Below are 18,421 nucleotides of genomic sequence, written 5' to 3' on the forward strand. Positions count from 1 at the left end.
CGAGAACTTCCTCCAGACAAAAACTCAAAAAGTTCCGTTACAGGTCGTAGAAACAAGTCAAATGATGTATGCAATCCATATTTAGGATGTTTTTAACATTAATCATCAATAAGGTTCCAACCGGAGAATTTCATTGTCTGAAGAAAAGCATTGGAACGAGAGCTCTCTGCCAGACCACTCAGTAAAAGAGCTCCTATGAGCCCCTCCTTTATAGTAGAATCCTAAAACCAGTATCTAAAGACGGTGACATCTAGTGGAAGCCCTAGGAAGTGCATGCACATCCATAACTAACAGGGATTTCAAATGGCACTGTTTTGAAAATCGATTTCTCACTTCCTGTTTGGATTTCTTCTCATGTTTTTGTCCGCCATATGAGTTCTGTTATACTCACAGACATCATTCAAACCGTTTTAGAAACCTCAGAGTGTTTTCTATCCAATACTACTAATAATATGCATATATTAGCATCTGGGACAGAGTAGGAGGCAGTTCAGTTTGGGCACGCAATTCATCCAAAAGTGAAAATGCTGCCCCCTATCCCTAAAAAGTTTTAATATGATATGAGTGACTAATGAAATCTATGTGGGCCCCCTGGAAGTCAGGACCCCTGGGCAAGTGCTCTGCGTGTCCGGCCGGTAATTCGACCATGATAACTACAAGTTTAGATAGCTGGCTAGACTAACTTACCAATCAAAAAAATATATATATGTAACATGTTAACATAAGATAAAAAGTTCTGATGCACAACCACATGTTTAAATAGCACCTTGTGTATTCTAGTATTCTAACTCTCAACAGTAATGGCTTATGGCTGCACTTATGGCTGCAATCCCGTTAACGGGATGATATGACAACAGCCAGTGAAAGTGCAGGGCGCCAAATTCAAACAACAGAAATCTCATAATTACAAWTCCTCAAACATACATGTATCTTATACCATTTTAAAGGTAATCTTGTTGTTAATCCCACCAAAGTGTCCGATTTCAAATAGGCTTTTCAGCGAAAGCACCACAAACAATTATGTTAGGTCACCACCAATTCACAGAAAAATTCAGCCATTTTTCCAGCCAAAGAGAGGAGTCACAAAAAGCACAAAGAGATCAAATTAATCACTAAACTTTGATGATCTTTATCAGATGACACTCATAGGACTTCATGTTACACAATACATATATGTCTTGTTCGATTAAGTTCATATTTATATCCAAAAACCTCAGTTTACATTGGCGCCATGTTCAGAAATGCCTCCAAAATATCCGGAGAAATTGCAGAGAGCCACGTCAAATAACAGAAATACTCATCATAAACTTTGATGAAAGATACATGTTTTACATAGAATTAAAGATACACTTGTTCTTAATGCAACCGCTGTGTCAGATTTCAAAAAGCTTTACGGCAAAACACAATATTCAATCATCTGAAAACAGCGTTCAGCCACAAAAGCAAGCCATACAGTTACCCGCCAAATTGTGCAGTCAACAAAACTCATAAAAAGCATTATAAATCTTCCCTTACCTTTGCTGATCTTCGTCGGAATGCACTCCCAGGACTCCCACTTCCACAAGAAATGTTCGTTTTGTTCGGTAATGTCCATAATTTATGTCCAAATAGCTATTTTTGTTAGCGTGTTTGGTAAACAAATCCAACGTCAGGAAGCGCGTTCACTAAAAGCTGACGAAATGTCCAAAAGTTCCGTAACAGTCAGTAGAAACATGTCAAACGATGTATTGAATCAATCTTTAGAATGTTTTTAACATAMATCTTGAATAACGTTCCAACCGGAGAATTACATTGACTTCAGATGAGCGATGGAACAGAGCTCCCTCTTATGTGAAGTCGCATGGTCAAAGCATGGTCAGGTCATGGCAGACCTGACTAATTCCCCTCTATTATACACATCTAGATGTGTATAAGAGACAGCTTCAGAGTGTTTTCTATCCAATACTAATAATAATATGCACATATTAGCAACTATGACTGAGGAGCATGCCGTTTACTCTGGGCACCTTTCATCCAAGCTACTCAATACTGCCCCTGCAGCCATAAGAAGTTAAGACATACATATTTTTTGTTAAATTGGGTTTGGGGGCCCGTTAGCGACCACGGGACCCTAAGCAGTCGCTTATGTCGCTTAGTGGCTAGCGGCTAGATAGAGGATTTAAAAGCCTGTTTTATCATGGGCAGTGCCATTGGGGACTTTCACAATTTTGAAGTAGTAAACTGGGTGGGACTTCCTATGGGTTAAGGAATCTGGGTCATGAGGAGGGATCAGCCAATGAACTATGCTCGTGAGCAAACATTCAATAACTGCAGGTGGCATTAAATCGCCAACCTTGGCTTTATACTTGTTCAGAAACACACTCCTGGTGGCAATACGCACCCTTTCAGTTTGTTTACCAATCATAGAAGTAGTAGAAGGAGAACATCATTTTTTTTTAGATGGCCTCAATGACGCTGCCTGTGCACTCACAGATGCCATAATGGGACATATACAAAGAAGAGTCCTTTATCATTCTCATGTAAGAGTCCAATATCCCATATTGACTAGGGACGACGTCACGCGATGAAACATCAGTAGCCATTCATTTCAATGGAGGGAAAGCGATGAGACGCTGAGTGGGCAGGGGAGCATTGGGCGATGCGAGTAATGTCAAGAGAGCGTGAACAGGGCAGGACTGAAGTTGGGGAAAGCTGAACTTTATGCAAATGCTCAGCTATATCGCGGCACAATTGACCAATCAAAGCTCACCATAGCTTCCAGACCCTACTGGATTGGCTGTTGATACCTAGCACTATGTACAATGCTGTCGGCTTGCTAGCACCCACATGATGGGCGAAACTAGCGGGGCTAGGCAAAGTATCGTTGTGTAGTCAATCCCGGCCGTAGGGCCCTGGCAATGATTATTTACAGTTAGATGGAGGGTCGGGACAGCTGTACACATTGACCCCACTGTGGCCAATTGTTCAAATGAGAACATGTGGTTGTATGGCTTTGGGTTCTACAGAACTACCTTCACTACAGCAGAGCAACCATACAGACGTCATGAAGGGAGAATATAAGTTATATTTTGTATTCAGCAAACCAGCTGTGGGGTTTCAAGGGAAGACATGTCAAGTCTCTATCTGTGTCTCATTGTGGCCAAACCACTGTGTTTGTTCAAGGGCAGACATGTCAAGTCTCTATCTGTGTCTCATTGTGGCCAAACCACTGTTTTTGTTCAAGGGCAGACATGTCAAGTCTCTACTGTGTCTCATTGTGGCCAAACCACTGTGTTTGTTCAAGGGAAGACATGTCAAGTCTCTATCTGTGTCTCATTGTGGCCAAACCACTGTGTTTGTTCAAGCAGACATGTCAAGTCTCTATCTGTGTCTCATTGTGGCCAAACCACTGTGTTCGCTGTCAGAGAAGACATGTCAAGTCTCTATCTGTGTCTCATTGTGGCCAAACCATTGAACAGCTAGCTGCCGATGACAGTATGTAGGACGATGTCAGAAAACTCTAAATACAAAAACAATATTTTTGTACTCTGACACAGTCGTTCAATTGGTTTTGGCGCCAAGCATTTGYTTGTTGCTCCGCTAGGTTAATTTGTCTTATCATGCCTTTTGTTAATTTAAATGTAATCACTAACAAGTGCACATGTTTTGGGGTAATGARATCGAGAGAGATTGTGTTTAGAACTTAGGCCTACCTGCATTCTTTCCAGCTGAAGAGGTGACATTTTGGGAATTTATTTCTGTCTTGCTTGCGGGTAAGTGAATCAAACAGAGCTGCGTTCAGAATTGTTCCAAAGCGCCAATTATCACATGGTTTGGTTGATGCTAGGCTTTGTCTCTAAATCTAGGGGATGGTGTATTGTGTCACAGGCAGATGCAAAGATAGGGCTCTACCTGTGCAGAGCACATGCCCCTTTGCCCTTCCAGTCTGCAAAGTGTCATTTTGGGTGGCTTTTGGGTGATGGTATAATTAGTATTATAAAAATAAATAAAAAATTGGGGTCATTTTTGTTCGGAACCGACTGCCCACATGTCATCATCAAGTTCCCTACACCCTACCCCGTCCATTGGTTCCACCTGTTGATCTGCCCTGTAGCCTACAGAGCTCCTTTGCGCCCAGTTGTGCCTTTTTCCCAGTCTGGAAAACATGCGCCTGGTATCCAAACGAACATGGMTTGAGAGATGCAGTTACCGGTCGAGTGTGTGTAGCTTGCTAGCTAACTAGTTTAAATATGRACAACACTGCCACAGCAGCAGTACACTTCATTAACACTTTATAACACTTGATTTAGCCTACACCATCATCAATATTCGGTCTGGTTGGCTGATACACAGCAGAGAGAGGCAGAAAGACATAGAGAGGTAGGCCTCAAACACAATCAGTAAAATAAACTGAGCTAGCTAACTAGCAGATATACATAAATTATCCTCATCCATAATCAGCTGATAGGCCACCCTCTTTTCCTGATGTCTTTAGGTGGCACTCTTACTAGCTTGCATACAATTTGTGATGATGAGTGAGTGTGTTGTTGCAGAAGTAAATAGGCCTATGCAACAACAACAAAAATGTATTATGTTATGAATTTCGAGATATGATTTATGAAAGTATTTCATTTATATTTTGAGCACATGCACMMTGAAAGGTCTACACGGCCCTGTATCCCGCTATATGTCATGCTTTAAGCATGATTTAAACACTGTAGTTGAGAAGTGTGTATTCGTGGTAATTGTGTGACTAACTTCATTACCAATAAATGTAATGTGCATTAATGCCTATATTGATTACCATTTAATTGATTTACATTTACTTATTATTTGATGATTAGCTAGTTTATGTTTCTGTCTGTTCATTGTCCTGTTTATTGTTTTGTAAAAGTCTTTGTTCATGTTAACATAAGTTTGCTGCTGCTTATTTTCCTTAGCCTGACGACTTACATAAAATTATTCCGTTGCTCTGTCATTCGCTACATACGGTGCCTTCAGAAAGTATTCAGACCCCTTGACTTTTCCCACATTTTGTTAGGTTACAGCCTTATTCTAAAATAGATTAAATAGTTTTTTAATTTCAATTTACACACAATACCCCCATTCAGAGACTTGTCCCGAAGCCACTCCTGCATTGTCTTGGCTGTGTGCTTAGTGTCGTTGTTCAGTTGGAAGGTGAACCTTTGCCCCAGTCTGAGGTCCTGAGCGCTCTGGAGCAGGTTTTCATAAAGGATCTCTCTGTACTTTGCTCTGTTCATTTAATTTACATTTAAGTCATTTAGCAGACGCTCTTATCCAGAGCGACTTACATCTTTCCCCCGAGTCTGACTAGTCTCCCAGTCCCTGCTGCTGAAACACATCCCCACATCATGATGCTGCCACCACCATGCTTCACCGTAGGGATGGTGCCAGGTTTCCTCCAGATGTGGCGCTTGGCATTCAGGCATTCAATCTTGGTTTCATCAGACCAGAGAATCTTGTTTCTCATGGTCTGAGAGTCTTTAGGTGCCTTTTGGCAAACTCCAAGTGGCTGTCATGGGCCTTTTACTGAGGAGTGGCTTCTGTCTGGCCACGCTACCATAAAGACCTAATTGGTGGAGTGCTGAAGAGATGGTTGTCCTTCTGGAAGGTTCTCCCATCTCCACAGAGGAACTCTAGAGCTCTGTCAGAGTGACCATCAGGGKTTTTTTTCACTTCCCTGACCAAAGCCCTTCTCCTCCAACAATTCCTTCGACCTCATGGCTTGGTTTTTGCTCTGACATTCACTATCAACTTTGGGACCTTATATAGACAGGTGTGTGCCTTTCCAAATCATATCCAATCAATTGAATTTACCACAGGTGGACTCCAATCAAGTTGTAGAAACCTCTCAAGGATGATCAATGGAAACAGGATGCACCTGAGCTCAATTTCAAGTCTCATGGCAAAGGGTCTGAATACTTTTGTAAATAAATGTCAAAGAAATCTGTTTTTGCTTTGTTGTTATGRGGTATTGTGTGTAACTTGATGAGAAAAATAAATAATTTAAACCATTTTAGAATAAGGCTGTAACGTAACAAAATGTTCAAAAATTCAAGGGGTCTGAATACTTTTCGAATGCACTGTACGTTAGTCTGAGACTGCCGTCATTAAAGTCGTTTGTGGTGACGAGGGGAGTTGTATAAAACAAAGTAATCAGTGATTAGATCGTCTCTAACCAATCAGCATATCAAAGCTAATGCGGCTTTACCCATGTGTGTTCTGGCTCTGGCCCAACCCACCGATTTCTGGACAAATCAGACTGTCCCAAATGTGTTCGCATTCAGTAAGGGTCAGGGAGGTACTCAGATCCAGACTCACTGTGGAGAAGAAACTAACATCTGTAGGTGTGACGTAGAGTTTTKTGGGAGAAAGGAGTCTGGGTAGCCAGGCAATATTTTCCTATCCTCACTGTTATAAAAGTCCTCATACTGGATACTGCAGCGTGACCACGCTTTTAAAAAAAAAGCTAGTGGTTTCAACTTAATAAATCAAATCAAATTTGATTTGTCACACGTGCCGAGTAGAACAGGTTTCACCTCACAGTGAAATGTTTTACTTACAAGCCCTTAACCAACAATCCAGTTCTAAGAAAAATACCTACAAAAATCAGAAATAAAAGTAATAAATAATTAAAGAGCAGCAGTAAAATAACAATAGCAAGGCTCTATACAGTGGAACAGAGTCAATGTGCGGGGGCACCGGTTAGTCCAGGTAATTAAGTAACTGATTCCACAGCCTTTTTTTCTTTACTCAACTCTTCAGTCAAAGTGTCACCTGAACTTGACATTTTTAGTTGGTCCAAGCTTAGCTCCAACATGAGAAAAACGTAGGCAAAAATTCTGTCAACTTAAAATGATGTGTTTGCTCAATTTGTCTCATATGTTAATTCAACTAGAAATAATTATTTTTGCATCTTACCTAAAAAAAGTATGTGGAACTAGTTACACACACACAGTCCTTTTAACATACAATGTTTTAAACTTACATATTTGACACGCATTGATATACGTACATGATTACATTGTGCATGTTCCTTTATACAGTAATTAGTATTCAACATCTCTTCACCTGGGATTTGAACTCACATAGTAAAATGAATATAGTAAAACATATACATATGTACCCTCCTGTATTATGTCCAGTCCTGTGTTTTCAGGACCTATCCAGTGTACAAGTAGGTACACATTTCCTACCAAACATCTATACAAACTTCAAATACACTCTGGAGTTGCTCTGAACTGATATCATTTTTTCCTAATTGTCCATTTTCATCTGATCCAGCTAGATGTTCTTGTGGTCTCTTTCTGTTCCTGCACATTATCCTCCCCTGGCTAAAGATCACAACATCAGTGTGTTGTTGTGTGTTGTGTGTTGTGCTCTGGGCTGTGACAAAGATTGTATTTCTGCACCAAGGGGACCAAAGGGGTTGTATTTCTATGTTGCACAATAGGATCAATACGCTAGCCATCTAACTTTTATAMACTTTGAATAGAGACTCTCCACAAAGGCTGATTTTGTTTGTTCAGGAGTTGGCTTCATCAGGGTCCATGAAACTGGATTTTAATTCCCAGATTAGTGTTGAATAAAAGGTTGGATAAAAATATTTGAATATGGGACATTTAGAGAATCTAGATAATCAGAAATATAAAGTGGTTAAAGCTGGCTAATTCATTGATGCTGCTTTGTGACATAGCCCCTATACTGTTCAGAGACTGTGTGCACAGTACACACTCCTACACTCAATGAGGAAGTTGGCATTTCCTGGTAGTGTTTACATAACTCCAACTAGATGTTGCCCTTAGGAACTGATGTAGGATCTAGGTCAGCTTACACTCTTTGAATCGTAACCTTTGAGGAAAGGGGAAAATATAAACACTGGCCTAAGATCAGTGTTAGGGGCTAGTTTATTCAACTGTGTTTACATGGTGCTGTAGGGCTGCTGTCAAACACACAGAGCATATTTGGTGATGCTAACAAAAATGTATGTGAACAATCAGGTTTGAAACTATGTTGTATATTTGCCATATGACTGTGTTAGCATGCTAGCTAAAGTCTGGGCATTGGCTAATGCAAGTCTGCAGGTCTCAAACAAGGGTGATCATTATGCGAGCGTTGCTCACCCAATCCAGTTTCCTTTTTCTTCTAATGCATTGAAATGGGACAGCTCTATGTTTTCATTTTGCCCCCGCCCAATGCATTGCTTTAGAAAGAAACCTATTTCTGCTCTTCTGCAATGAGAACATCCCTACCCCAGACATTGGCAATGATGAATACAAGTAATTCCCCAGCATAGGCTGCTCCAGAACGAACAGCCACTTGAGGAGCAAAATAAATCAAAGTTCTGGGGAGTCTCACACAAGGCGATAAAGCCTGAAGTTATGTATTACTTTTGTCTGATGCCTCATGACTGGTTTTGACTGAATCCTTTACGGGCCACCTAAGAGAAAATAATAAGCTATGTGTAGCATGCTGCGAGGAGGAATGGCTGCTGTGATAGACTGGAATGGTTCCTCTTACCCTGGTTAAGGATTCACAAACTGTTACTGTGTAACCACACTGCCTGTTCTGTGGTGCAGAAGGAAATATTCAGCTCTCTAAAAAACATTTGGTGTGGTGCATGTTCCATTTCTCACACAATTAATGATATCGACTCAGCATCAGGATGTTGTTTAACCCCAATTCTGGAACCCTACTCGTGGCAGCCATTTTTCATTTGTCCTTTAATAATTTGTCTATCTCTTGCTATTTCTCCCTATCTGTCATTGTCTCTATTGCTTACTCTCTCTGTCTCTCTTTCTCTTTTCCTCACTATCTCTCTTGTTTCTTTTCCTCACTAACTCACGTTCTTCCTCTCTCTCTAGAAGGCTTTATTTATTCATATGCAGTGCTCCCTGCTCCTCTCTCCTGGCTATCTGCCACATGATTATGCTTTAACCCTGTTAGAGCTGAAACACATTACCCCGTGTCATGGCCGTCCCTAGACATTAGCAAACRCTTAGGGCCCCGTGGCCACCAGGCAAGCCCCCGACCCCCAAAAAAACATCATTTTTTAGGAACTCAGTCTGGGTCTCAACTTTACGTTGAGAATTAGAATAGTAGAATATACAAGGTGCAATTTCAAAATTTGGTTGTGCATCAGCAGTTTTTCTCTTGTTATGTCAGTCACTGACAGTCACTCAATTATCCCTTGTCAGCTATTTATTTTGGTATTGGTAAGTTAGTCTACCCAGCTGTCTAAACTTGTAGTAATCAGGGTCAGGGGCCCTGACCTCCAGGGGGCCCCCATTGATTTCGTTAGTCACTCTCACTCAGATATGGCATAAGTCTTGGAAAAATCTATAGAATTGCAGGAAATTAGCTATAAAACTGCAAAATCTTCTCTCCGCCCCATGGAAAAATGTGTAGAATTGCAGCAAACTTGATTTTAACTTGCTTTTAATGCATAAGCATGGTAGCAATTGAAAGGGAACAGTTTGGAGATTATGGGAATATTATTAGACCAGTTGAGGACACAACAGTTCACCTAACACAAGACCGACTCCAAACATTACACTGTTGATTACACTGTGAATTTTACATTTACTGTACACATTTGCATGATAACGAAATGTGAAAATACTCTGAATACATTCAGTGACATGATAAGAATATGAAAAATGTGGGGTAGGTGCAACATAAGACAACGACAGTGATAAGGGTTTGAGTAAGAGGAAACTGGTGTCTCCAAGTAAATACACATCTCTCCGAAGTGTTAACAGTTCCTAAGTAATTTCAATGCACTTTATGACTCAAAGAAAAGTCTCCAACTATAAGGTTATTTTTTGAGCTCTCCTAGCTGTGCCGTTGAGCAACTAGAGCAAGCACACTTGTAGTTGTTTTGTCTGGAACACAGCCCTGCATCCCCGCCAACACACAGTTACTGTTGTTTACGCAATCCAAAAACAGTCCATTATAAATCACAATCTGGGTCAGGTGGGCATCATTTGAAAGCGTCTTCTATTGCCAACATGACTAGCTAAGTTACAAAATATGATCTTGCAATGTTAGGCTTTCACAAGGAAATTTAGAGAAAGAGTGTAATGTTGGTGTGTATAGAAAGGAGTTATGCGTGCATTGTTTGTGTTTTCTTCACAATAGACAAACACAGCCTCAGTCTGTTCAGAACAACCCAGGATATGACACCATGTCATCTTGTAACTGTACATCAAACATAGTGATTATAAATGTTTGACATGAGTTTTATGACTGTATATGACATGAGTTTAATGATGACAAAATGTGGAGTGCACATTTGGCTTGCTTGTATGACATTAAAGTGGTATTTACTTTAATCATCAATGTCTCATCTTTCAAAATACATTGAGTCCTCTTAATTTACAGCATTTCCCTCACTCAGATAATTACCGGGAGGGATGGGGGGAACTCCTTGTCGCAAATGTGTGCATGTTCAGAACAGCTGTCAGTCAAAACCCGTACAGCGCTGTGAAGCACAGAGTCTGAGCTCTGACTTAATATATAGTATACTACTGTGCAGACCAACACGTTTCAATTTAGGCGCTTATCAGTGCCCAAATCTGCCATTTTCAACCTGTCTATGGGTGTGAGTGTAAAGGGTTAAACTGCATCATTATCTCTACGCCCCATGGGGGAAAAAATTGAATTGCAGGAAACAAATTCTAAAATGTTTATGTTTTCTCTCTGCCGTCAAGAGGGGGTCCAATAAAATATGTTGTACTCGAGGTGAGGGGCCCCGAACTAAACTTTGCTTAGGACCCCCAAAAGGCTAGGGCCAGCCCTGTCCCCTGCATCAGAACTGAGGTATCAGGGATGGAATGGTGCATACCCCCTTCCTCTCTACCGTGGTTGAAGAGCCTGGAACAGGGTGTAATAAAAGTAGAGGGGACATTCTCCTAGTTCGTGTGATTGGAAGACAATTTTGGGATTCTGCCCAATCATCTTCTGGCCTATAGGGTTGATAGGATATCATACGCTGTTCATTGTTGATGCCTTCACACACACACCACCACACACAACACACACACACACACACACACACCACACACACACACACACACACCACACACACACACACACACACACACACACACACACACACACCACACACACACACACACACACACACACACCATCCCAATAAGCCTCCAAACCCTCTCAAGGTTCTATGCTGTGTACCTTTCTCAAACACCTCAGGTACTGTGTCACAGGATAACAGGTGTGCCATTACACAGTTGAGTCTGAGTGACTTCAGATTATTGTGAGATATGTACAGTTGAAGTCGGAAGTTTACATACACCTTAGCCAAATACATTTAAACTCAGTTTTTCACAATTCCTGACATTTAATCCAAGTAAAAATGCCCTGTCTTAGGTCAGTTACGATCACCACTTTATTTTAAGAACGTAAAATGTCAGAATGTGTCACATTTCTTCACATTCCCAGTGGATCAGAAATGTACATACACTCAAATAGTACTTGGTAGCATTGCTTTTAAAATGTTTAACTTGGGTCAAACATTTCGGGTAGCCTTCCACAAGCTTCCCACAATAAATTGAGTGAATTTTGACCCATTCCTCCTGACAGAGCTGGTGTAACTGAGTCAGGTTTGTAGGCCCCCTTGCTCACACATGCTTTTTCAGTTCTGCCCACAAATTTTCTATAGGATGATGTCAATGCTTTGTGATGGCCACTCCAATACCTTGACCTTGTTGTCCTTAAGCCATTTTCCACAACTTTGGAAGTATGCTTGGGGTCATTGTCCATTTGGAAGACCCATTTGCGACCAAGCTTTAACTTCCTGACTGATGTCTTGAGATGTTGCTTCAATATATTAATATATTCACATCATTTTCCTGCCTCATGATGCCATCTATTTTGTGAAGTGCACCAGCCCCTTGTGAAGTGCTGCCACCCCCGTGCTTCACGGTTGGGATGGTGTTCTTCAGCTTGCAAGCATCCCCCTTTTTCCTCCAAACATAACGATGGTCATTTGGCTAAACAATTCTATTTTTGTTTCATCAGACCAGAGAACATTTATCCAAAAAGTACGATCTTTGTCCCCGTATGCAGTTGCAAACCATAGTCTGGCTTTTTTTATGGCAGTTTTGGAGCAGTGGCTTCTTCCTTGCTGAGCGGCCTTGCAGGTTATGTCGATATAGGACTCGTTTTACTGAAGATATAGATACCTTTGTACCTGTTTCCTCCAGCATCCTCACAAGGTCCTTTGCTGTTGTTCTGGGATTGATTTGCACTTTTCGCACCAAAGTACGTTCATCTCTAGGAGACAGAACGCATCTCCTTCCTGAGCAGTATGATGGCTGCGTGGTCCCATGGTGTTTAAACTTGCATACTATTGTTTGTACAGATGAACGTGATACCTTCAGGCATAAACTGGAACATGCTTAACTCACCAGCCATCCTACAATCTAAGCTTGATGCCCTCAATCTCACACACATTATCAATGAACCTACCAGGTACCACCCCAAAGCCGTAAACACGGGCACCCTCATAGATATCATCCTAACCAACTTGCCCTCTAAATACATCTCTGCTGTTTTCAACCAAGATCTCAGCGATCACTGCCTCATTGCCTGCATCCGTAATGGGTCAGCGGTCAAACGACCTCCACTCATCACTGTCAAACGCTCCCTGAAACACTTCAGCGAGCAGGCCTTTCTAATCAACCTGACCGAGGTATCCTGGAAGGATATTGATCTCATCCCGTCAGTAGAGGATGCCTGATTTTTYTTTTTTTAAATGCCTTCCTCACCATCTTAAATAAGCATGCCCCATTCAAGAAATCTAGAACCAGGAACAGATATAGCCCTTGATTCTCTCCAGACCTGACTGCCCTTAACCAACACAAAAACATCCTATGGTGTTCTGCATTAGCATCGAACAGCCCCCGTGATATGCAACATTTCAAGGAAGCTAGAAACCAATATACACAGGCAGTTAGAAAAGCCAAGGCTAGCTTTTTCAAGCAGAAATTTGCTTCCTGCAACACAAACTCAGATAAAATCTTGACATGTAAGTCCATGGAGAATAAGAACACCTCTCCCAGCTGCCCACTGCACTGAGGACAGGAAACACTGTCACCACCAATAAATCCACTATAATTGATTTCAATCAGCATTTTTCATCGGCTGGTCATGCTTTTCACCTGGCTACCCCTACCCCGCCAACAGCACTTCACCCCCCACAACAACTCCCAGCCCACACCATTTCTCCTTCTCCAAATCCAGTCAGCTGATGTTCTGAAAGAGCTGCAAAATCTGGCCCCTACAAATCAGCCGGCTAGACAATCTGGACCCTTTCTTTCTAAAATGATCTTGCCGATTGTGCAACCCCTATTACTAGCCTGTTCAACCTCTCTTGTTGTCATCTGAGATTCCCAAAGATTGGAAGCAGCTGCAGTCATCCCCCTCTTCAAAGGGACACTCTTGACCCAAACTGCTACAGACCTATATCTATCCTACCCTACCTTTCTAAGGTTTTCGAAAGCCAAGTCAACAAACAGATTACCACCATTTCGATATCCACCATACTTCTCCGTATGCAATCTGGTCAAGCTGGCCATGGGTGCACCTCAGCCACACCAAGTCCTAAACGATATCCTAACCCCATCAATAAGAACAATACTGTGCAGCCGTACTCATTGACCTGGCCAAGGCTTTCGACTCAGTCAATCACCACATCCTCATCGGCAGACCTAAGCCTTGGTTTCTCAAATGATTGCCTCACTGTGTTCACCAACTACTTCTCTGATAGAGTTCAGTGTGTCAAATCGAGGGCCTGTTGTCCGGGCCTCTGGCAGTCTATAGGGGTGCCACAGGGTCAATTCTTGGACCGACTCTCTTCCTGTATACATCAATGATGTCGCTCTTGCTGCTGGTTGAGTCTCTGATCCACCTCTACGCAGACGAACACATTCTGTATACTTCTGGCCCTTCTTGGAATCTGTGTTAACAACCCTCCAGACGAGTTTCAATGCCATACAACTCTCCTTCCGTGGCCTCCAATTGCTCTTAAATCAAGTAAAACTAAATGCATGCTCTTCACCGATCGCTGCCTCACCTGCCCGCCCGTCCAACATCACTACTCGGACGGTTCTGACTTAGAATATGGACAACTACAAATACCTAGGTGTTTGGTTAGACTTAAACTCTCTTCCAGACTCACATCAAACATCTCCAATCCAAAGTTAAATCTAGAATTGCTCCTATTTCATCCTTCACTCATGCTCCAAACATACCCTTGTAAAGACCATCCTACCGATCTCGACTTCGGCGATGTCATTTGCAAAATAGCCTCCAATACCTACTCAAAATGGATGCAGTCTATCACAGTGCATCCTTTTGTCACCAAAGCCCCATATACTACCCACCACTGCGACCTGTAGCTCTCGTTGGCTGGCCCTCGCTCATACTCGTCGCCAAACCCACTGTCCAGGTCATCTACAAACCCTGCTAGTAAAGTCCCCCTTATCTCAGCTCGCTGTCACCATAGCAGCACCACCTGTAGCACGCGCTCCAGCAGGTATATCTCTCTGATCACACCCAAAACCAATTCTTCCTTGGCCCTCTCCCTTACAGTTCTCTGCTGCCAATGACTGGAATGAACTACAAAAATCTCTGAAACACTTATCTCCCTCACTAGCTTTAAGCCCCAGCTGTCAGAGAAGCTCACAGTACTGTACCTGTACATAGCCCATCTATAATTAGCCCAAAAACACCTCTTCCCTACATTTATTTATTTTGCTCCTTTGCACCCCATTATTCTATCTTACTTTGCACATTCTTCCACTGCAAATTTACCATTCCAGTTTTACTTGCTATAATTGTATTTACTTCGCCACCATGGCCTTTTTTTTTCCTTTACCTCCCTTATCTCACCTCATTTTCACATTGTATATACTTATTTTTTTCTACTGTATTATTGACTGTATGTTTTTTTACTCCAGTGTACTCTGTGTTGTATGTTCGAACTGCTTTGCTTTATCTTGGCCAGGTCGTAATTGTAAATAAGAATTTGTTCTCAACTTACCTACCTGGTTAAATAAAGGTGAATTATTTAATGTTTTATGGAAATTGCTCCCAAAGATCAACCAGACTTGTGGAGGTCTACAATTTTTTCTTGAGGTCTTGTCTGATTTCTTTTGATTTTCCCATGATTTCAAGCAAAGAGGCACTGAGTTTGAAGGTAGCCTTGAAATACATCCACAAGTACATCTCCAATTCACTCAAACATGTCAATTAGCCTCATCAGAGCTTCTAAAGCCATGACATAATTTTCTGGAATTTTCCAAGCTGTTTAAAGCACAGTCAACTTAGTGTATTGTAAACTTCTGACCCACTGGAATTGTGATACAGTGAATTATAAGTGAAATAATCTGTCTGCAAACAATTGTTGTAAAAATTACTTGTTGTCATGTAACGGATGTGAAATGGCTAGCTAGTTAGGCGTACGCGCTACTAGCATTTCAATCAGTTACGTCACTTGCTCTGAGACTTAAGTAGGGTTCCCTTGCTCTGCAAGGGCCGCGGCTTTTGTGGAGCGATGGGTAACGACGCTTCGTGGGTGCGATCTGGTTGTTGAGGGTGCAGAAAAGGTCCCTGGTTTCGCCGCCCGTGTCGGGGCGAGGGACGGGTCTCCCAAAGTTTACTGTACATAAATTAGCTGCCGTACCCGCTAACTCTAGCTAGCCATTTTCACATCGCTTACACATGCAGCAAGTAGATGTCTTAACCTGACTTGCTCAAGACTATAGTTTGTTTAACAATAAATTTGTGGATTTGTTTGAAAATTATTTAAGACTCAACTATATCATGTGCCATATGTTTACTGCTCTGGGCAAGTGTTCTGCACACATCAGTTGTTTATGAAAGGCATCCACAACAATATATGATAGTTCTGATAAATGTGTTGCGTAGAGGTGACACCATCTTGCTGATGCAATGTAACAACAGTGGACTTAAGAAACTTAAGAAACTGCCTGCCATTGTTGATAAAAGACAAATCAAACAATTACCTGGGTGAAGTCTGTTGGGAGGACAGATTGTTTGAGAAAGACAATCTCTTAAATATCATAATGAGTAATCACTCCCAACTGATACAAGGTCAAATATGTCTGTGAGGACTCTGTGGCTCAAACACAAAATATTATTGGTTGATAATGGCTTCAAGTGCTGTAAAAGACAGGCTGAACCTTGATGTGTAAACTACAGGGGGATTAATTGAGATAGATAAAGGCTTTTGTAGCAGATTTTTTGATAGTTTGAACACCTCAGAGGCAAAAGGCATTGTTAAAACCTAGCTCTGTCAAAGAAGCAAGCCACATAAGCACCATGACTTTAAAGGCTTGATGGCAAAACATACCAGTTCAGATTTTCTAGAATAGATGAAGTGTAAAATGGGGTTTTAAAATTTTAATAGACTATGGAAAATGACCATTGCTGTTGGATTCACACTGGTTGTTTTTTTATTAGACAAACACTGGCATGTATGACATTTAGAAGTGATCACAAACCACACCCACTACTTTMCTGCTGGGTTTGTCTGGTAACATATAGAAGGTAGGACACAGAGGCTTAYATTCACTGCTGTATAACCAAAGTAGAGTAGAGTCCTTGCAGTTCTGTCCCTTCCTCCTTYTTGCTCTCTGTGACAAATGATTTGGGAGTAAGGTATGAGGTGAAAGTGCAAACAGAGAGCTGACATCATGTGTTCAAAAGGGCACACCTTCCGTTGTGCCTGATAATTGTGTTGTCATTCTAACAGTGAAGGGCATAAACCCTTTGTCATGGTCTGTAAATAGYCATGGCTAAACATGGGCGTTTGCCAAAGCAGCAGTAATATGTTACTTAAGGTCAACAGGTACGATGGGTTATTATGCAGTCATAAGKCATTGTAGCACTTATCAGGAGCACTTATAATTTATAACCCCATCATATCTTAGTAGTACTGTACAGGCCTACAGCGGTTTTGTAGACGGGAGACGTTTGTGTCCATCATACCAATAACGTATAGTGATTTCACAACTAGAAATACAGAGAATTCAACTTTTTAAGGGATGTCATTTCTTATTCTTCTCTCTCCCTCTCTCAGTTTTGGCCTTGCTTTGCACATAACACTTTGCCTAGTCATGCCAAATACAATGAAATGCAGAGCCGCTGGAGGTATATGATAGACTTGGTGTTGGTGCACCTCCGGCTAAACAGTCCAAACAGTTCTCAGCAAATGGAAAAGGTGACTTATCCTCAGAGGGATCTCATACAGCAAACTGGAATCTACTCAGACTAGACTTCCTCCTCTGTCATTTCCTCATTCCCTTGCTGCCAGAGATGTCCCTAATTTTAAAAGCAAAACGTGTCTGAGGTCAATGTTTTAACATGCCAGTAACATCCCTACAAATCCTTCTCACAAAAATGTTCAGCACTTGTTTCATACTCCAAGAGAGGGTTTGTTATACAGTTATAAATGGTGTCAACCTCTGACAACATTGAGGAAACTCCATGGTTTATTTTGCCTGTCATTAAATGGCCAGGGAAAACCCATGATTCAGAATGAGGCTGTATGAACTGCAGTAGGAGAGAGAGACGCAGACAGGGGACAGTAAATGGGGTCACAGGAAGTTCCACAAGCCCTAATTTCGCATCAACCGTGCTGCTGTGTTGGCTTAGAGGGCGTTGTGATGGGGTGGGGTTGAAGGGTGTGGTTTGTTTGTCACACACACACACACACACACACACACACACACACACACACACCACACACACACACACACACACACACACACACACACCACACACCACACACACACACACACACACACACACACACACACACACACACACACACACACATAGCCTTACTGGAACACAAATAACCCCTACTGTATGTCTCTGTGGAGAGAATCCAAGTATCTCTAAATATTTGGTGAGTAGGGGCTAAATGTGTGTTGAGCATTTAAGAGTTTAATATGAAAGCAAACCACAGCCAATTAAAGGGGTATCACATGACTATAATATATAGAGCAATAAAATCTAAATTATCTATCTATTTCCCTCATACACTTTCCACTAAACTGTAAACTGTCAAGAATTGTCCGATGTGACATGCACAATTGTTGAAAGTACCATACTGTTGCTTATCACTGTCTTCAGTCTTCTTTGCATTGCATTGTGACTATTGCCCATTTGTCAAGTCAAGGCTGGGCAACCCTGGATGTGGAATGCAACAGGTTCTGAAGGATTAGGTTTTAAAATGTAAATAAAAAAATGTGAGTCCACACTATGTCAGTATTGAAAAAGCAGTGATAATCGTATTCTTAATTAAATTAATAACCAGTTGAGTTTAGGCACCAACTAAAACACGAAGGTATTCAGAGGAGCAAGCCTA

At 41.5% G+C, this 18,421-nt stretch overlaps 1 long non-coding RNA gene across 1 annotated transcript in view; it reads left to right on the plus strand.

Moving 5' to 3' along the window:
* LOC139024134 (uncharacterized) overlaps nt 1–18,421 on the plus strand; it is a 247,225-nt gene that overhangs the window by 154,943 nt on the left and 73,861 nt on the right. The gene's annotated exons all lie outside the window — the stretch shown is intronic.

The sequence above is a fragment of the Salvelinus sp. IW2-2015 genome, unplaced genomic scaffold (genome assembly GCF_002910315.2).
Source record: "Salvelinus sp. IW2-2015 unplaced genomic scaffold, ASM291031v2 Un_scaffold1057, whole genome shotgun sequence".
NCBI classification, from domain to species: domain Eukaryota; kingdom Metazoa; phylum Chordata; class Actinopteri; order Salmoniformes; family Salmonidae; genus Salvelinus; species Salvelinus sp. IW2-2015.